We start from the raw sequence: 21,287 nt of genomic DNA, 5'->3' as shown, positions 1-21,287 counted from the left end.
TCTGGCCCACCTTCCCCCTCTTCTCCTTCGGTCCTCCCTCTCTCCTATAACACCAGATGATGTTTCTAGACCAGTCTGATCTATGAAAGTTTCATCTAAACAGGTGCTCCTCTGCTCCTCCGTCAGGACAACCTAGTTTCCCTCGCTCCAGCCTTGGCCGATTTCTGTAATCATTCCTTTGCCTCTGGATCTTTCCCCTCTCTCCTCAAGCACTCCCTTGCACACCGTCTCCAAGAAAAGCCTTCTGCCGATCCTTCCTGTCCGGCTAACTATCGCCCGATCTCTATCACACCTTTCCTGGGTAAGCTCCTGCAAAAGCTGGCCATCTCCCAGATACATATTCACACTGAATCTGTTGGTTATCTCCATGACCATCAGTCTGGCGCCAGAGCTGCAGAGGCACGGAAACTGCTCTCCTTAACACCCGTGAAGATCTAACCTTGACTCCAGCTGGCCCACTGTCCTCATCCTCCTTGACCTCTCCTCTGCCTTTGACACAGTCCATCACGCCACCATGATCAGTCGTCTCAGCGTGAACCTTGGCATCACAGGTCAGTCTCTGGCGTGGCTGACCTCCTTCCTCCTGCACTGACCCTACCGGTCCAACTAGGGTCCTTTCTCTCCACCACCCCTTTCCACATGCAGTGTTCCCCAAGGCTCTATCCTCTCACCCTGGCTCTTGAATGTCTAACTGGCCCTCTTGGCCCATCTGATCTTTCTCCTCTGGCTTTGAGTGTTACGTGGATGACGCACAGCTCTCTTTCAGGCTACCCTTGTCCTCTTCACCCTCCTGGCTCATTCCTGACTGTCTTTCCGCTATTCAGGGATAGTGCACCTCCAACGATCTCTGCCTTAATGCCAGTAAAACAGAGATTCTTCTCATTGGGACCCCTGCTCCCGCTTTCCATCTCTCTGACCACCCTCCTTGGGCCGCTTCCCCTTACCCTCCTGTGAGGCCAAAAACCTTGGTGTCATCTTCGACTCCACTCTCTCCTTCTCTCCTCACATCACAGACCTTGCCATGAAGTCCCACTTCCAGCTGCTCCTCCTCAGAGGTATTCTACCCTTCCTCACCTTCCCCCAGAAACTCGCTATCTTCAGAGCTCTAGTTCACTCCATGCTGGACTATTGCAACAGCCTCTTTATCAAGCTTCTTAAATCTACTCTTCGCCCTCTTCATCTAATCCAGAACAGGACTGCAAGACTTATCCTTGGCCTCAAACCCAGGGACTTTGGTTATGATAAATGAAGAAAAACCAAGGTCTGAGCCTCATCGAGGGAGACCTATTGTGAATTTGTATATTAAAGGGGTCCGAGCCTGGCTGAAGGAGACCCAGGGTGAACAGTGCACCCCGAAACTTTGTAAGCGTGAGACTCTTGAAGAGAAAGGAACTTTGATGTTGTGTTTTGTATCCAAGGCATTCTACGAATGAGAGACTTTTGAATGGAAAGTGACTTTGTTGCAGAAGGCCCTGGTTTATATCCAGAACTGCATCCTCGTGCTGGAGAAGCCAGAGTCTGTGCTAAACTCGAGTGTGCCACCTTGCCCTATGCTGAAAACGTGGAGATGGCAAGCTAATTATCCAGCTGTCCTCATATATTGTTTCATGAACACTTTCTATTGCATACATCATTTTCCCACACCATTTGTATTTAGAAGTAAGGACTGGCAATAGGTGTAATAGTATAGGCCCTTTTTATTTTGACAAGACTCCACTAGGACTGTAATTTTTACTTTGATGTTTGTAACTTGCTCCCATCCTTCAATTTAGGGTTAGAGAGGCGTTCATCCAACCTTTTGAAGTTCAATAAACACCCTTGAACCGTGTACCACTTGTGTCCGTCTTCCTTCATGATATCATGCCTTCCTTACATCATGTTGTGAATCTTGTTATCGTTCCCACAGACTTGAGTGAGCATGCTATGCTCAAGGCAACCTTTAAATTAAATATGTCCCTGGTGAGGAATGCAAGCCGAGTGAAGTTACATACATTTAAAAGGAAACTGGATCCGCTGGTCGGAGGCAACTATCACTAGTTTTAACCTGTCACTTTCTACTTGTGGTGTTAGGGAGAATTCTCTTATAAGGCTAATTTCCCAAACCTAGTTAGTCCCCCAGCAGCTTTGCTGGATTTTTGGTTTTTTTTTTTCTCCAGCTAAGAGTGAGACTCTTTTCCTCTCACTCTTAGGCATGATTTGAGGTATGTCTTTGACTTTGTATGTGCTTATGAGCTATGGGGTTTCTTTTTACTCCATAGGGTATCATCTGTTTTTCCTATGTGTGTTACACAGCACCCTCAGTGCAGTAACACAGGGGTGTCATAGTGACCCCCAAACATAGACTCCATACCCTGGGACTGTGTAAGAAGATTCAATTCAACACTACAGCTAAATCAATGCCTAGTCTGGGATACTGAATGGAAACCCTTATTGATATATCTTTATGTCCAGTTCATGAGTTCTGGATGACTACCCCTATATAACACTCCTCTCTTAGAATCCCCCTGACCCCACTGAGCCAAGAAGTAGTTCTGTTTTGCAAGTTTAAAAGGTTTATTTGAGAAATAAGACACAATATAGATACCACGCTTTTATAATAAATTAATAATCGATATCGCCCTTATAAATATAATGTTAATCAACAATGGGTAATCTGACACTAGCACACTTCTTTATAATCAATGAGGAGTTAGTATAGGATGGATCAAGTAGCAAAAATACTTTTATGATTTCAAGGGAAAAGCAATGAGGAATAAAAGTCAGTACAGAAATACTTGAGATGATTTTAGCAAAAGATAATATAATCACTTTTTCTCTGGCAATTCACCCCCCTCCCCTATGCAATGTAAGACATGGAAGTAGATGGAAAGTGGAGCACACAGTTCTCAGGAATGCAATCAAATATAATTCAGTTCAATTCCCCCTCCCCCCAAGCAACTTAGAGAAATCAGGTATGAGTTTTAAAACACAGGCCCAAGTGCTTTGAATGTGGTGGCAATGGAGTGAGAAATATGCCGAAAATGGTTTTAATTCCCCTTAGGTTCAGGGTGAGTGAGAGATACTTGGGATGAGTTCAGGCTCACTTTAGCAATGATTCAGAGATGGTGATTAAGAGGCCAACACATTTTTAGCAAGGAAAGAAATGACTGCTGATGGTTACACGTGGCTGGATTTTTAAACAAATTGCAAATCGCGGTAAAATTCGCGAGTGCGTGAATCGTTCTAGGCTTGTTGGAAAGCTTAGATTCTAAGCTTTCAGAGGAAAGTTAAACCAAGTTCGTAGCCCAAACGGTTCCAGACAAAATGAACGATTTTGTAAAGGTCGTTTTTCGGATTTAAAGTAAACTCAAAATGACAGGTGACAGCTTGCAGCTTCAGAATTGACAAGTGACAGTGGTGCAGCTTTACAGGAGGCAGTTCTGGTTAGATTAAAATAGTTTGGACTAGATTATTTTAAACTAAGAGTTTATTTCTGTCACAATCTGACCTAAGTACTCACAATATATTTTGGAAGGACTGGACCTCGTCACGGATCTGATCAATCAGGCTAGCGGCACTTCACAGCGATCTGGTCTCTGGGTCTGCGGTTCTGCACGGTCTGGTCTGGTCGGGCCCTGGTCTGGTCTGTCCGGATACAGCGGTCTCTGCACGGCTCCTGGATCTCTGCACTGGTCCTGGCAAAAGTTCTTGGCAAGGGATTCAAGCAGCTCGCCCGGCTGTGAATAGCTTGCAATGATTTGAGGCCTGCTGCAGAGAACTCAGCTTGTGGTTTTAGGCCTCTGATTTAGGTTCTAAAGTATAAGTTCTAGGTTCTGGAGTATGTAGCTGGAGTCAGTCTGGAACTGGTATCTTCTGGATGTTGTGGGGTCCGGCAAAACGCTCCGCAGCTACTGGATTTGACTGTCTCTACCTGTCCCAGCAGTCTCTTTTTATGTGTTTTGAAAGTGGGTGTGTGCGCAGCATCACTAAGCCAGCCCCTCTCTCAACTGATCATTGGTCAAGCTTTTCTCTCTTCCTTGATAGGGGAAAGGAAATGTGAGTCATGGTGATGCTGTTTTATCGCCTGCAGAAAGGACACTCCCCTGTCAAATTCCACACAAATCTATATTTGACCCAAATACATATTGCACAGATACGCAGTTGTTTAAAATTACATGCACCCATCACATATCACATGAGGTATACTCTGTTCAAACTCTGCTCTTCCTGGGGGCTTGCATTCAGAAATGGCAACATTTTGCGCTTTTTAGTAGCTTTCCCCATATCAGATTTTTCTCCAAAGTTATACAATTGTGTGCAAGGCATGTGGGCATTTAGATAAGGAAGTGTCAGATTTTTAACCTGCATACATTTAGAGTAACAACCTCTTTTACTCTCGTAAACCCCCAGATCATACCACCGGGTCCTAAAACCTCTTAAAATGTGGGCAGAAAAATCACAAGAATTATGGTATCATTTAGATAATTTTGACAAGTCCGCACCATGAGTTATACATCTTTCTTAAAATCATATTCTGGCCAACAGGGGTGTGTCTTCCCAGGTCACATGGTTGAGAAACCAGTCTATCCACTTTCTTTAAGCTCAGCCTGTCCTCAGAGGGGGCTGCCCCTCCCCGTTTCTGCCAAAAGGAAGCCACTTTACGACCTCCCCTATAAACCATCTGCCTGAGTCAAGGAAGGGCTTTGTTCAAAAGGAAGCCATTTACGACCCCCCAAATAAACCATCTGCCTGGGCCCTTTGTTTAGTTTCTTGCAGTCCCCTGGTAATTCACTCAGAGAGTGTGTGACCTCCTGTTTGGCAGGGGCAACAGAATGCAGCCAGGCCTGGGAACCTGTCAGGCAGAATTGGAATCTCTTTAAGCCAGTTTTCAGCTAAAATGTCACTTTTTGTTCCCCAGTTTAAGTCAATACAATTTTTACATATGCAGCTAGAATGCTGATTCTAAGTTCAAAACTATGACATTTTAACAGTTACAAACTATGTGACACTCAAAAGTAGGTCACTCAGTTAATTTAAACATTTCGATTTTGGTGGTTTTAATCCAGTTTCAGTTAGGCTGCTGACATGCATAGCTCAGCCAGTTTTGTTATGAACATTGTTTTGGGCTCTTCATCTTCCCAGATTTTGTATGCCCACATACTTCATTCTGCCAGATGTCCGCTGGTGTTCAGTGAGATTTTTGGATGTGTTGCAATGTTTGAAAATAGGCATTTTGAGCTGGCATTCAGAGAAACCAAAGGTAATTTTAAAGCGTTTTTGAGCTACCAGGCCCTGCTGTTTTACCTTTGGCACCCATTCCACTCATGGCACCCTGGCCCATCATGCTCGCACTGGTGGGTGGCGAGTTAGGCAGCCATTTTGGTGTACGCGCAAACTGTGTGGTTCTCCTGGATTCTGGCGCACATGTGGGCTTTTTGGCCATCTTGGATTTTCTAAGCCCACAGCACCAAATGTTGCAGCATGATAGCTCAAACGTGGGTCAGGACACCCAACAACTGACTACTGTCTCCCAGGGCATGTAAAGTCACCATTGGCTTTACTAGTCCAAAATTGTGAACAGAACCAGTACAAACCATCATATTGTTGAAGTACTGGGCACTGTCCAGTCCCCCCTTGTCGAGTTTCTGGCTGGTGGCAGTGGTTACCACGCAAAATATTCCTTCGGAATATTCTCTATGGGATTTTCCCATTGATTTTAAACGCACCACTTTTTGGTGCAATGTTGAAGATACCGCCGGTTTATTTATTTAATATTAATTCCCCGGTTGGGTTTTTTGCCAGAACTTGGTTCCAAAATGGCGTTTGTGTCCGTCTCTGTAACTCTGACCAAGGTCGAGCCCTTTGTTCTCCACAGAAGCCCTCCAAGTGGTGCCACTCTGTCTGGGTTCCAAAGGAGGGGTTGAGGGGGGAATTGGCACCCTGGATTGCGTTGCCTTAGCAACCCAAGTCGCACTCTACTCTGATTGGCCCAGTGATGAGCCGCCCATCTCACCACTTAGCATGTGTGATTGACAGCTAGGCTGATGAATGGGGGGTTTTCTGCATAAAAGCAGGGCCTTTGGGACTGGAACTTCACAAGTCGCCACAGGACCTAAGAATCTGAAGAGGGAAGAAGCTGAGCCATCTGCAACCGATGAAACCTCCGGTGAAGCCCTGCTGCAACGAACTCACCACTTTTCCAACGACAAGAGAAGATCTGCTGGACGAGTCTTCTTCCTCTGAGCTGGTGGGACCAACCAGTTTGCCCTTTTCGCTTCCAAAGACGTCTCTTGGTCGAATCGCCCGTGCCAAGCACCCCGGCGGCCGGATAGCCAAGCTCACCACTTTTGACCGCAAATAAAAGGACCGCACCTTTTAATCGGGAACTCCGCGGCTGGTTTCATCCCTGTGCAGTGCAACGACTCCAAGTTTCCTCGTCGACGAGATCTTCTCTTCCCCTGGTCAGAACCACGAACTTCAACCACTGCCAGGAACAACTGCCCCCGCTGGAGCTTCCTCTCTCTTTAAGGTACTGTGTCCTGCCTGGCCTCCCTTTCTACAGATTGCTAAAGGTGACCCTTAAATCCTTGGTTTCTATACTGAGTTGGCTCCAGGCCTCTAACTATAGCTTTTGAATCACCCCAACCTCTTTTGAACATTTTGCAAAGACTTTTAGTGCAACTTAAACTGTGTGATCTTGGGCACATTTTGCCTGGCTCCCTTTAAAGTGGGCCTGGCCTATGAACTTTGGCTCTACAGTGTAAACTGCCTTTATTCCCTTGCTCTAAACTTCTAAAAGTGTTGGGAACTGTTTTATTCTATGCTCTGCCTTTTCTCTCCCTTTAAACTTAACTATTGGAGTGCCATCTAGGCTAAGCGCTCACATCTGTCTTACCAAATAGTAGTGCTTTAACCCTGACTTGTCTGATAGTTATCAAGGGAGGTGTTTATACTTACCTGACTGTGTTTTAACTTGCTTTTGATTGAGAGTGCTAGTGTATTGCTTAAAGTGTGTTTTAAATAAATAATGATATACTTTCTATACAAAGCTCTGGTCAGTGTTTGTTTGCTCTACTGTGTTTTTAGCCCTATTGCGTATACTCTATATACTGCCCTACTCTTCTTGAGAGAAGTCTGACTGCTCAGCCACAGCTACCAGGTAAATCTGGGTGGTGCAGACTGCTACCAATTGGGTTTACTGCCAAACACCTGTAGTCTTAATCTTCTTGCAGTGTTCCCCAAGGGAACTGCACAGGATTCTGCCTAACATGTGGTCACTCTCCCGTGGAACTATTGCTAGGAAGTCAACGGGACATGGGGATAATGATGGGTAAGTTTGGGCCTAATCATCTTACGCACGCGGTTATGCATACATCTACAAATAAGCATAATGCCTTGTTTGATATAGCAACATCTAAAAAGACACAAACTCTGCTCCTTGCTCAATTTAAAATCAAGAAGGACGAAGAATTATCGCAGATTAAGACAAGATTAGCTCAGATGACATCTTTGACTACGCAATATAAAAATTGGGTACGTAGGCACAAATTCTAACTTAATTCGTCACATTTGGAAAATGTTACAGTGTCTTATTAGAACTCACAACACTAGAACGTTTTGGCATCTGCTTCATTCCTTCAGGTCGGGTGAGCTAGCAAACCAGATCTGCGGGATATCTGAGGAGGGATGGGGAACCTTTATTGCAGGTTTATTTTGGGATCTATCATCCGTTCCTGAAAAACAGGTTGGGCCTATTCCACTCGATTAGACCCAATTTAATCCGATCGTTCATGATGACATTCTTGGTGTTGTTCTAAGATTAAAGGTCTAGAGTGCTCCTGGCTTGGACTGCCTGGCTAATGTCGTGGTCAAGAAAGACCCTCAGCTTTGGGCCGGGTTGCAGGTAATTTTCCTCCTAAATTCGGTGGTGTGGCCAGTTCATGGCTCTCTTATGCAGATGATACTGTGCTGCTGGACCAGACACCGATTGGTTTACAACAGTCACTGGATGCCCTATATTCTTATGCTGAAATGAATGGTCTAAAAACGAACTTAACCTAGACTAAAGTCATGTTGGTCGGCAGAAGAGTATCTGGCCATTCTAGCTTTGGCTGGCATATGGGTGGTAATAGTTTACAGAAGGTCAAGGTGTATAAGTACTTGGGTATCCGCATAAGGAATGTACCTTTCCCTGCCCTCCAAATCTGTAAGCAAATGCCTGGCTATAAAAAGATACTGCGACCAATGCTAAGTATGCCAAGCTCCCTTCTTGCTGAAGCATCTCTCTTCTTTGTGGCGTCTGGCGGTATGTACATTTTACTTGAAAATGAAACCGTCAGCAGCCTCTAAAGAATCAATACTAGGCTTGACTTCGGAGCATGTTAGACTGAAGCTGCTAATTGGAATTGTTGGTGTTGCATGCACAGTGCGGCCTGACTCCTCCTGGGCCTTTGGCCCTTTCCTCAGTGGCGTCGCTAGGGGGGGCCCGGGTCCCCCCTGTGAAACCCTGTGCTCCCCTTGTGCCCCCCACCTAAGACGAGCAGTGACCATGTTGTCCCCCTACATTTGTCTGTGCCCCCCTACTTTTGTCTTTGGCCCCCTCTGTGCCCCTCCTAAATTTGATTCTTGACGACGCCACTGCCTTTCCTCCAACCTCTGTTAGAGCGAAGTTGGAAGTGGAGCGGCGTCTGCTGGAACCTGCCAAACTTGCTACTGAACTGGTGTCCCGCACTTGTACGCAGTGGTTCAGCTGTACCGTGGTGCCACTTGAACGGGCAGTGCCTAAGCTGAATAACGTAGTAGCGCAAAGCACATTCTCTCAGTTCGCCGGAGAGAACCACATGCGCAGTGAGCCAAGGTAAGGCCCATGGTAGGCGCAGGCTGGTGTCTGAGGCCATGCTGAGGGAAATATAGGCTGCACCATAAAGTGGGGTATGGGATTCGTGAAATATCTCTGCCACGCTGTTGGCTGCTGCGTGTGAGCGAAGGACTGAGAGGCTGCAAAGGCCAGGTTATAATTTTGCTGCTCAGGCTCTCGCCAGGATAAGCCATTTACTTTTCACTTGTTGGAGTGAAAGGTTGTGTTGGTGACTGCGGGGCATAGTTTGTAAAGTTCTTGGAGCCGACGAACTGCCGCGCTCTCTTCTGTTAGGAGGGAAAAGTCTTGTCAGTGACAGTAGGACAGTTCAGGAAAAAGTCCTTTGAACCAGCAAGCTTTCACGTTTTGCTTTGGCCCAGTAGTGGATTTTGACATTTGCAAAACATTCAACTAAAAAAACTTGTGCAATTGGTATTTACAATAAAAGGGTGGATGTTGCATGTCTACAATCTGAGAAGTGGTGCAATGTGCGATGCCTGGGGCACCCCTGAATGGACTGAAACAAGGCTTACAAGGTGAAAGTTGCTGCAGCTAGTTCATTTAGGAGCACACACTTTTCCAGTGGCCGGAAGCACAGAGTCAGTGCTGCTAGTGCCTGAATCAGTACTTTGTTTAAATCCTGTATCTTTTGAGATCTCCCATGCTGTAGCTCATGACTCACCCACAATGATGCACGAGATATGAGGGGGAACAAATGGCTATACTGCCAGGGCAGGGAAACATCTAACAGATGTTCACATTCAAGTAGAGAAAATGGCTGGTTTTATAGTAATTACAGAACGGAAAACACAATTGTTTTTAAACTTGTTCAATGGCTGGTGCCATCTACAATATAGGTGCTTAAATACATTTTAAAACGTCATTGTCCTATTCTAATTGTTAGCGGTGTACTGGTGCCGCCACCCCGGCAATGACTTGTTGGACCTTGGTGTTGGGGATCACAATCCTGTCTCCCCTCAGCAGCAGGCCTGAGTCTGAGAAGGTCAGCTCCTCCCGCACCCTCCAGAGCTGCTCCAGCACCACCTTTGCCTCATTAGTCCTTCGGCCCAACGCTTCAAGCACGGTCTTCCAGGCCCCTTGTTCCATAGCTGTTTTCAGGATGCCAAAACATTTGTCACTCTTTGACGCGTGTTCCAGCTCTTCCACTTGCATAGAGTTTGGGGTGGCTGTTTCTATCACCAGCCGGACGTGCTGCTCCGCCTCCTCCGTGCCGGTAGACGATTGGGGACCCCCTCTCGGGTGCCTGGAGAGATAGTCGGCTGCGTTGTTGCTCCCTGGGCAGTAGACCAGCGACACTCCATACTCGAGGAGTGCCAGCATCCAGCGCTCTATCCTCACCGGTGGTTTGGATGAGGACCCCGCCATGATGGGGAGTAGGGGCTTGTGGTCCGTAATCACCGTGACTGGTCTACCGAAGATGTACAGGCGGAAGTGTCTACAGCCCCACAACATGGCCAGCGCCTCGCGCTCTATTTGCGAGTATCGCTGTTCAGTCTCAGAGAGTGCCTTGCTGGCATAGGCTATCGGGCGGATCTCCTGATCTCCTCCGACCTGCGTGAGCACTGCCCCTAGGCCATACGCGCTGATATCCACCACAATCTCAGTCTGTAGCCCCGGTCGAAGAATGCCATGGAGTCATCAGCAGCTACGGCACTTTTGATGTCGTTGAACGCTGCCTGCTCAAGTGGCCCCCGTTGCCATGTGGTGTCCTTCTTTGTCAGGGTCCTCAAGGGCTCAGATCGGGATGCCAGATTCCGGATGAAGCGGCCACAATAAGTGACCATGCCCAGAAAGCTTCTCACCTCGGATACGTTTTCTGGTGGCCTAGCCTCCTTAATGTCTTTCACCTTGCGCGGATCAGGTGACACTCCATCCGCCTTAAAGACAAATCCAAAGAACTCAATTGTTTTCTTGAGAAACTCGCACTTGTCCCTGTGCAAAGTGAGTCCCAGCGAGCGTAGGCGCTCAAATGTCTTAGCCAGGCGTGCCAGATGTTCGGCCTCCGACCTCGCGAACACCAGGATATCATCGCTGATGTTGAGGACTCCCTCCAGATCCGCCAGTGCCCCTCTGATGAGGTTCTGGAACACCTCAGCTGCCGAGGAGACCCCAAAGCTCAGTCTCTTATACCTGTACGGCCCCCTGTGTGTGGTGAATGTCGTAATGTATCGCGACTCAGGGTGCAGGACCACCTGATGGTACCCAGCTCTGAGGTGCAGCTTGGAAAAGAACCTCGCCCCCTGTAGTTCCGTTATGATATCATCAATGGTGGGGGTTAAGTGCCGTTCCCGCTTTATTGCCTTGTTGGGGAGTCGCATGTCCACACAAATGCGCACTGCATCAGGTTGCTTGGGCTTGCGGGCAATTACAATGGGAGACACCCACGGGGTCGGGCCCTCCACCTTTTCGATTATGTCCAGCCCTACCAGGTTGTCCAGCTCCTGATCCACCAGGTCTCTGAGGTGGAATGGCACTTGCCGATGTTTGAGCACCACAGGTTGGATAGACTCATCTATGTGTAGCCGTACGGTATCGCCCTCCATCTGTCCAATTTCTTCGAACAATGACGCATGCTTGTCTAGTAGCACTTGTATGTCATCCAGGTAGCATGCTTGTCTAGTAGCACTTGTATGTCATCCAGGTATACTGAGTATGCAAATGTCATGATTCCAAGGGCCTCCACCGCAGCACAGCATAGCAGGGTATTGTTGCTTACCGGTGTGACATAGAACCGGGCCCGCACTGATGCGTTCCCATATTTCACCCTTGCCACAAATGCACCATCGAGGGCAATAGGCTGGTTACCCCCAAAAGTGAAGATGCGCGCCTTTGGCGCAGCCAGGAGCGGCGGGGATTGCATGGTGTCATAGTGTTCCCTGGCCATAACGTTGACTGATGCGCCAGTGTTCACCAGCATTGGTATTGAATCCCCATTCACGAACATGTTGCACCTGGGCTGTCGTTTGGCATTGGCTCTCAGGACACCTACGCTGGACACAAAGAATATGTTCTCTTCATCCTCTTCATCTTCTTCGGCCTCAGGAGTGGCGCCATCGTCCCCATTGTCCACTTGTGCCACGTTTGATGACCTCTGGGGGCGGAAAGAGCCAGCCCGAACGGGTCCTCTTGGGACCACTGTGGGAGCCACAGCCCTGCACATCCAGGCATAGTGGTGAGCACCCCCACACCAGCCACAAGTTTTCCCAATGGCCGGGCATTCCGCTGGATGTGTGAGGTCATATCCACATTTCGAGCATGAATTGTTCACTGCCTGCCCCTTCAGTCCTTGGGCACCCGCCGGGCGTCTTGGCCCATGGCCTCTGCCGACTGCGCAGATGTCATCTATTTTGTTGGGGCGTACTCCGGCCTCCATCCTGGTTGCAAGCTGCTCAGAGACCTCATGGCACCTCCCCAGTTCTAGGATGCGGGGAAGGGTGATGCCAGGCTCGCGCAGGATCTGACAGTGCAGCTTGCCCGATACACACCCCTGGATGAGTTGGTTACGAATCATGGTGTCCGGGTCATTCCATGCACAAGGTACTGCCAGTCTGAGCAGCCTCCCATAGAACACATCCAGGGATTCGTCATCTTTCTGGCACGCCGCCCCCCTCAGAAATCGTTCATAATCTGCATTCGCCATAGGCAGGAAATGATTGTGGAGGGGGGTTTAGGCACCCTGCACTGCGTTGCCTCAGCAACCCAAGTCGCACTCTTCTCTAATTGCCCCAGTGGTGAGCCGCCCGGCTCACCACCTAGCATGTGTGATTGACAGCTAGGCTGAATGAATGGGGGTTTTCTGCATAAAAGCAGGGCCTTTGGGACTGGAACTTCAGAAGTCGCCACAGGACCTAAAGAATCCGAAGAGGGGAGAAGCTGAGCCATCTACAATGACGAAACCACCGGTGGAGCCCTGCTGTAACCAACTCACCACTTCCCCAACGACAGAGGAGATCTTCTTCCAGGAGAGTCTTCTTCCCTTCGAGCTGGTGGACACAACCAGTTCACCTTTTTCGCCTTCCATGATGTCTCGTGGTCGAATTGCCAGTGCCAAGCACCCCGGCAACCGGATAGGCACGTTTATCACTGACAGCGAATAAAAGGGTCATACCTTTTAATTGAGAACTCCGCGGCTGGTTTCTTCCCTGGCAGTGCAACAATCTTCAGCTTTCCTCCACGTCGAGATCCTCTCTTCCTCTAGACGAAGCCACGACTTGCACCTGCTGCCAGGAACAACTGCCCCGCTGGAGCGTTCTTACCACTTTAAGGTACTGTTTCCCGCCTGGCCTCCCTTGCAACGGATTGTCCAAGGTGTCCCGTAAATCCTTGACCTTCCAACCTGGGTTGGCCTCCAGGCCTGTTAACTACCTTTTCTGAACTGATTCCACTCCTTTTTGACTCTTCTACAAAGACGTTAAAGTGCATCTTCCACTGTGCGATCTTGGGCACATTCCACCTTGCTCCCTCCAAGAGTTGGCCTGGCCTATGAACTTTTGCTCTAACAGTAGACTCTGCCTTTCCTGACTTGCTGTGTGTCTTTAAAGTGTTGGTATTGTGTTGTTTCCATACTCTGCCTTTTCTCTCCCATTTTAAACCAAATTATTGAAGTGCCATCTAACGTTACGCGCTCACCTCTGTTTTGCAAATAAGTGGTGTCTTAACTTAGACTTGTCGAATAATCAGGGAGGTGTATATACTTCTAATGACTGTGTTTGAACTTGCTTGACATATTAGTGCCAGTGTATTTTTACAAGTGTGTTTTTAAATAAATAATTATATACTTTTATACCCAAGCTCTGGCCAGTGTTTGCTTGTGCTACTGTTCTTTTGTACCTAATGTGTATACTCTTTATACTGCCTAACTCTTCTTGAGGGAAGTCTGACTGCTCAGCCACAGCTACCAGGTAAATCTGGGTGGTGCAGACTGCTACCAATTGGGTTTACTGCCAACACCTGTAGTCTTAATCTTTTTGCAGTGCTCCCTAGGGGAACTGCACAGGATTCTGCCTAACACTGGTGTACAGCGGTGGGATTGGTATTGAGTATACATGTTAGTGTGCTTATAAGGACCTTAGTGCAACTAACCACAAAGCTTAGCACTAAAAAGTTTATTTTCTAACCTGTCTACTATGGAAAGTTATAGTCAAGAGTCCCTTGCTACAAAAACTGCTGATTGTTTAAGAGTTCTCTGTAAGCATAAGAATCTCCTGACTAAAGGCAAGAAAATGGAGCTAATAGAAAGATTGTTAGCAAACCAAAGTCTGGGCAGTGGTTCAGAGGAGCCCACTCTCCCAGCAAATGTAGATGACAGTAATGATATTGAGATTGATCAAAGTATTGATAACCTTGAGCCAGAGTCAGAAGATGAGGCTGAGGCTGTTGTGACTGTCCTCCCTGGGCCTCTGTCTGCTCTACCTGCTGTACCTACTGGACCCTTACCAGGCCCCACATTTAGTCCTCAATGTCTTGAACTAGAAAAAATGAAGCTTGAATTAGGGTTTAAAAGACTCAATTCTCAAACAGAGCAACGGCACCAAGAACTAAGGCTCAGAGAAATAGAGCTCAAGCATGAACTAGAGATGAAGAAATTGTCTGTTGAAAATGCTTCTCTCTCCGAATCCTCTAGGAGTTCCAGTCCCAAAAGACCCCGGATGCCTAAAGAGATTGTGGGTATGTATGAGCCTAAGTTGGATGTATTGGATTGGTTGGCTATGTTTGAGTATAATCATGTAATCATGGGCTCCAGGACATCACAGGGAATCAGTCGCTTCCTTGGTTGTTCTCTAGGCTCCCTCCTGTTGCATCTGATATGGTAATGGAATTGGGGGAGGTGGATAGGATGGACTATGAATGTGTGAAGCTAGCTTTGATAGCTAGATTTGGGAAGACCCCCTTCCCAGTACCTTAAGAGGGTTAGGACCCTCAAAAGGCATGATGGTACCCCTTGGGCTACCTGGGTGAGTGAAAGTTTGAAGATCTTAGCGGGATGGATTAAGGGTTACAGAGTGAACACTTATGAAGGGATGAGAGATCTTGTGATGTTGGAGTCAATTTATGATGCCTGCTTGTAAAGACTGGTAGGGGGTGTCTGTACTTCCGCTCTCTATATGGTAGAGGGGAGGCACAGAGGACCCCAGCCAAGATTCTCGATTATTGGTACGTTGTCGAGCAATCAAGGCCTAGCTTCTCAGGAGGTGATGCAGGCTGGTTCTTAAGTACAGTGTAGTCCCCGAACCCCCACAAAGGAATGTCCAAACACTGTATTACTGAAAACACAGTCTTCATATAATTAATATTCAAAGGTATGTACACGATCACAATAACGCACTTTGTACTCGGAAGTCAATAATGATAAATATATACCATTCTAAAGTGGTACAGCCAATGTTATCGAATCTCATTAAAGTGCATCAACTGTACGGTTAAAATGTCACACAGATCAATAACGAGTAAACCAGCAATAGAGATAGGAAGGAACGCAAGATGGTTGAAACAGTAGGCAGAATACTGACCCCTACCACTAGGCACAGTTCTGTGTGGAGATCCCCCCACCTGGGCAACCTGTAAATAAAGATATATAGCACAAGCCCTGTCCATATAATGTTCGATAGTCTTACTTCCTCCTATTAAGGTTTTACCCCCCCAATGTACCTGGTGGAGTAGAGTTCTCCGACGATGCGTCGACCGATCCTTCTTGAGTGCCTCCCTTTAAAGCAGGAGCCACGGATCGTCGAGAGGCGTCGGGGAACTTGGCGTTCGGTGTCAGGGAATCAACGGCCCTTCTTGAGTGCCCTCCCTTTAAGGCAGGAGTCACGGGTCGTCGAACGTACGACGGTGAACAGGTTGAACTACGGCACTGAAGTGGCAGCTTCGTTCCTAGCGGTGCTCATCGACGACAGAGCGCTGGCATCCTGCAAGGAAGAGGCGTGCGGGGCACCTCGGTGACGATAGTCCTGGATCGCAAAGAGATGATGAAGAACTGTGGCCCAGCAAGGGCGTCGAGTCGTCGGCGTCTCTGTGGTCCTTAGGTGGCGGGAAACCCACCGGTGGATGCTCCTCGGTGCGTCGACGGTCGGGCCTTCTCCAGCGGGAGACAAGCGGGTGACGATGCAGACGAGAGCGTCCGATGATCAATTGAAGTTCTTAGGCAAACGGGAGCACGGCGGCTCCGGTCGGCGACGGCGGTCATCGACAGTGGCGGACAATAGTCCGAGTGCTTCTCCCTGGAGTTCCGCAGCAGTCCCCGTATCGGTTTGGCAGCCTGTCGAAGGTCTGTCTACCAGGCAGCGTTGGCAAAGATCAGCTGTGCACGATGGTCCCTCTTAGCTCAGGAAAAGGGCGCCTTACCAGGTCCTCTCTGAGTCAGTCCTTGGAAACACAGCAGCTTTCAGATTGCGAGGGAGAGCCACAGCACTCCTTCTCATCCAGCTGGGTTTCAAGGTCAAGCGTCAGTTACTCCAGTTACTCGTCGTAGTGGACTTCAGCTTCTGAACACGATTCCTAGCAGTGAGAGGTCCCCAGATATACTGTTGATCTCCCATTCATTCCGCTGTGTCACACTCAAGCATCCAATCACGACTAAGGGCATTCATGCAGGCAGGCAGCCAATCAGGCACACGAGGTATTCAGGCCATTCACTTCTCTCCAGACACTCACAACAAGTTATGTGTATTGGGACAAGTACCGAGCCATTCAACACTCCAAGCTGCATTCATACCGGTTTCGGGCAGGGTTGTCTCAGTCATTGTGTCAACCACCAGATACTAGACACCCACAACACAGAATGCATATTCGTCACACACTCTATTCACCCAGGTTCCACCCACAGGAGGTACCCACAACATACATCACCGGGAAGGCTCCAGCTAGTCTGGCCGGGCCTTCACAACAACACCATACATGGCATTTCCACCCAACGGCCAGTCAGGGGGAAGGGACAGAGTCAGGGCTTCCCAGGACTTTGGGAAAACAAGGTAATGGGTAATAGAAAGCAAGAGGCCACAGGGGCCATCTTGTTTTCCATCAGGAATCAACTGATCTCAATGGCAGGGCCGGGGTATCCCAAAATGGAGGATACTCTGCACACCTGTCAAATTCAGCATGGAGCTGCCACCAGCCCATACCCTGCTCTGCGGGCCACCCACAGGTGCCCAAAAACATACACTAGGGGCACAGGGTTGTACCCCTACCCATGGGTGCCATAAGGGTATCCCACGGGTCCGTTCACCAAACCAAAAGAAAGAGAGCTGCGCCGCCAGGAGTCCCACATGAACTCCTGCGCGGAAAACACGACAGAACACACGATAAAAAGCAGTAAAGGACAAGGATACGGAGGCCCTGTCCCTCCAATGCATTTCCAGCATCACAGTCGCCCCCACCAGACTGAGGTGGAGGGTGCCTAATCTCCCACGGGATAGACACCCTCATCCAGACGGTCAACATACCTTCTGGAAAGGCCATCTGCATTATCGTGACTCTTCCCTGGTCTGTGCTCTATGGTGAAGTCTAGCCCTTGCAGGCTAATGGACCACCTGAGCCATTTCGGGTTCTCACCCTTCATCTGCATAAGCCACTTCAGGGGCTTATGATCTCTTTGGACCTTGAAGGTAGACCCCGTAAGGTAGGGCCTAAAATGCTTAAGGCTCCAAACTATACTAAAACATTCCTTTTCAACAGTAGCCCACCTAAGTTCTCTACCCTTGAGTTGTCTACTGATGAATATGATAGGATGTTCTCTCCCTTTGTCATCTAACTGGGACAAGACAGCTCCAATTCCGGTGTCGCAGGCATCCGTCTGGACGATAAAGGGTCGGCTGTAGTCAGGCGCACACAACACGGGTGCCTGACACAGACTTTCTTTCAAGCCATCAAAGGCCCTCTGACAGTCTTCAGTCCAATTAACCTTTCTAGGTTGTTTGGGTGAAGTCAGCGCTGTCAGGGGAGCAGCTATGGTTCCATAGTCTGCCATGAAATTGCAATAGTACCCAGTGAGGCCCAAAAAAGCTCTCACCTGAGTTTGTGTAGTGGGAGTCTCCCAGTCATGTACATCCTGTACCTTACTGGGGAGAGGTTGGATTTGACCCTCTCCTACCTCATGACCAAGATACGTGACTTTCCCCTGAGCTATCTGGCACTTGGTGGCCTTGATAGTGAGGTTAGCCCTCTTTAAGGCCTGCAACACTCTACCCAGATGTGTCAAGTGCTCTTCCCAAGTGGAACTGTAGACGGCAATGTTGTCTAAATTAGCCACAAAAAAGGCTTCCAGCCCACTGAGAGCATGATTGACCAATCTCTGGAAGGTGGCAGGGGCATTTTTCCACCCAAAAGGCATGACCCTAAACTGGTAGAGTCCCTCTGGTGTTGAGAACGCCGTCTTTTCCTTGGTATGGTCCGTCAGAGCTATTTGCCAATAGCCTGAGGTGAGGTCAAAGGTGCTCACAAATTTAGCAGCAGCTATGGTGTCCATGAGCTCATCAGCCCTGGGCAATAGGGGCAATGGGTGCGCGTCAGTTTTGGTGACGGCATTGACTCCTTGGTAGTCCACACAGAACCTCCAATCCTTGGTACCTGCCTGGGAACTTGCCTTGGGGACAAGGACCACGGAACTGGACATGGGACTGGTTGAGGGTTCAATAACACCCAGATCCAACATCTTGGCGACCTCAGCCTGGATGTGGTTCTTAACCGTATCTGACATTCTGTAGCTCCTGCTTTTGACAGGCACGCTGTCACCAGTGTCAATCTCGTGCTTACACCACGGTGTAAGGCCTGGCGTCAGCGAAAACAGAGAGGCATACTGCTGGAGCAAAGTCCTGCAGGCCCTCTGCTGCTCGGTTGTCAAATCTGGAGAGAGCTGCACTCCCTCCACTGAGCCATCCTGAGGGTTGCTATGCAACAAATCAGGAAGGGGCACACTCTCATCCTCTTCTTGCTCTGAAGCGAGCAAGAGACATGAGACTTCGGCTCGCCTGTGGAAAGGCTTGAGCCTATTGACATGGAATACCTGGGGGGCTACCCCTGGGATTCTCATGTCAACCAGATAGTTGACCTCGCCCATCTTGGAGATTATCCGGAAGGGCCCAGTCCATTTATCTGCCAATGCCCGAGGCTTGGTAGGCTCCATCACAAGGACCTCCTGTCCCAGAGTCCAATCCACTTTCGATGCTTTAAGGTCATGCCAGTATTTGTTCAATTCCTGGCTGGCCTTGAGATTCACTGTTGCTTAACCCATCATTTGTGTCATCCTCCGCCTGAGGCCTAACACATAGTCCCCCACTTGCTTGGCGGGACCGGGAGCGGTGGCTTCCAAACCTTCTCTGATCAAGGCAAGGGGCCCCCTCACGGGATGTCCAAAGAGTAACTCAAAGGGGCTGAAACCAACACCCTCTTGAGGTACCTCTCTGTAAGCAAACAGCAGGCATGGTAGGAGGAGATACCATTTCCTCCTTAGGGGCTCTTCCAAAGCACCTAGCATGCCCTTGAGAGTTGTATTAAATCTCTCAACCAGACCATTGGTCTGGGGGTGGTAAGAGGTGCAGAACTTGTAGGTTACCCCACACTCTTTCCACATGGTTTTTATGTAACTAGACATGAAGTTGGATCCTCTGTCAGAGACAACCTCCTTGGGGAATCCAACACGTGTGAAAATGCCCAGGAGAGCCCTGGCAACCACCTTGGCAGTAACAGTCCAAAGGGGTATAGCCTCAGGATACCTGGTGGCATGATCTACCAAAACCAGGATGAACCGATGTCCACCTGACGTGGGAGGGTCAAGGGGACCGACGATGTCGATGCCCACCCTCTCAAACGGTGTGCCAACCACTGGCAATGGCTGCAGTGGGGCAATGACACTGCCTCCAGTCTTGCCAGACAACTGACAAGTTGGGCAGGTCCTGCAGTGGGACTCCACTTCTACTCCCATCCGAGGCCAGTAGAAATGGGCAGAGAGCCTCTGCTTAGTCTTCTTGGTAGCAAGATGACCAGCCAAGGGCACCTCATGCGCCAACTACAGTAGGAAGGGCCTGTAAACCTGGGGTACCACCAACCTCTTGAGGGCACCAGGTTCAGGCTTAGTGGACTCACTAACAAGGAGCTCACCCTCCCAATAAATCCAGAATGTCCTAGGCACTTCTCCTTGTGCCTGGGACAGGGCCTGTTTCCTCAGACCCTCGAGAGAGGGACACTCTCTCTGTCCTTTACAGAAGTCTGCCCAGGAGGGTCTCCCTTCAGCTAACAAGCATTGAAGATCGGGATGATCCTCCGGGTTGAGAACCTCTCCCAGAGAAGAGTCTTCTGGCTCTTCTGCCACAGGAGTTGAGACGGGGTTTACCACTGGACCCTGCCCGTCCGGAGCATGGATCCCAATGGGTGATGTAGGAACAGCAGGAAGAGAAGGAGCTCCCTCCACAGAGGTGGCCTTCTTGCTCTTCCTTCGTCTTGCCTTAGGCCGTGCCTTCGGCTCGGTTACCTGACTCACAGCCAGACCCGGTGTCACCTGTGATCTAGTGACCACAGCAGCAGTCATGGGAAGACCATCTGCGATCAATCCCAGCTCTACTAGATCATTACCTAACAGAATGTTAGCAGGGACATTGTCCTGAACCAGGACGGGAAGCTTTGCTGTCTTGTCTCCAATTACGAGTGTGACTCGGGCTACAGGCAATAATTAGGGAGGCCCACCAGCTAACCTGGTGGTTCTCAGAGGAGCATCTACATAGTCATCTGGCTTGAGCAGGGTCCTATCCACCACTGTCATGCTTGCCCCAGTGTCTCTCAAACCAGTAGAAGGCTGGCCATTCAGGAGGACACTTCTCAAAAATCTACGGGTGTTCAGGCCCCAAGGGACACTAAGGAAATCTCTACGGGAGCACCAAATGTGATCCCTGTAGAGGAGGGGAGGACAGTGGCTTCCACCTCAGACATGGGGTAAGGGTAGGTCAGGCTGACAGCCTGTACTCCGAGTGCCTTACCTTTACACTTGGAGTCACCCCTTTTGTGATCCAGAGCCCCACAGGCCCAACAAGTGCCGGGAGTGCGGGGTACGATACTGGAACCACTGGGAGCCTGCTTTGCAGCAGGTGGACCACTACTCTTATTCCCACCCACAGATGACTCATCCCCACTAGATTTTTGGCTCTTAGGAGAGGAGGGTTTAGGTTTATTCGACTGTGACTGCTTTTTGGACTCCTCAGCTTTCTGAGAGGCCCCCTTTTCTTTGTCCTTGTCCTTCCCACTGGAGTCCTTAGGGGACACCCGGTGGGAGACCCACTTGTCAGCCAGCCAAGCCAGCTTAAAGGGATCCAAAATGTTCTGGTCAGCAACATACTGATGCAGCTCCGGTGAACAGGCCTCAGGAAAATGCTCAAAGAACAACAGGTGGGACAATTCAACAAAAGGTTTCACCTTGTAACCATCAATCCACCCCATCATATTC

At 49.0% G+C, this 21,287-nt stretch overlaps 1 protein-coding gene across 6 annotated transcripts in view; it reads left to right on the top strand.

Moving 5' to 3' along the window:
• Nucleotides 1-21,287, top strand: part of LOC138498171 (zinc finger protein 605-like) — a 195,866-nt gene that overhangs the window by 104,239 nt on the left and 70,340 nt on the right. The window contains exon 1 of one of the 6 annotated variants that reach the window (XM_069622056.1): nucleotides 14,483-14,524. The exons of the other annotated variants lie outside the window; for them this stretch is intronic. The gene's annotated coding sequence lies outside the window, so the exon portion shown is untranslated. Of the gene's footprint in view, nucleotides 1-14,482; nucleotides 14,525-21,287 lie in introns of those variants that run through there. 6 annotated transcript variants of the gene reach the window in all.

This window comes from Ambystoma mexicanum, chromosome 5q (assembly GCF_040938575.1).
Source record: "Ambystoma mexicanum isolate Mex_15411 chromosome 5q, UKY_AmexF1_1, whole genome shotgun sequence".
Classification (NCBI taxonomy): Eukaryota; Metazoa; Chordata; class Amphibia; order Caudata; family Ambystomatidae; genus Ambystoma; species Ambystoma mexicanum.
This window is presented reverse-complemented; position numbering and strand designations above follow the sequence as displayed.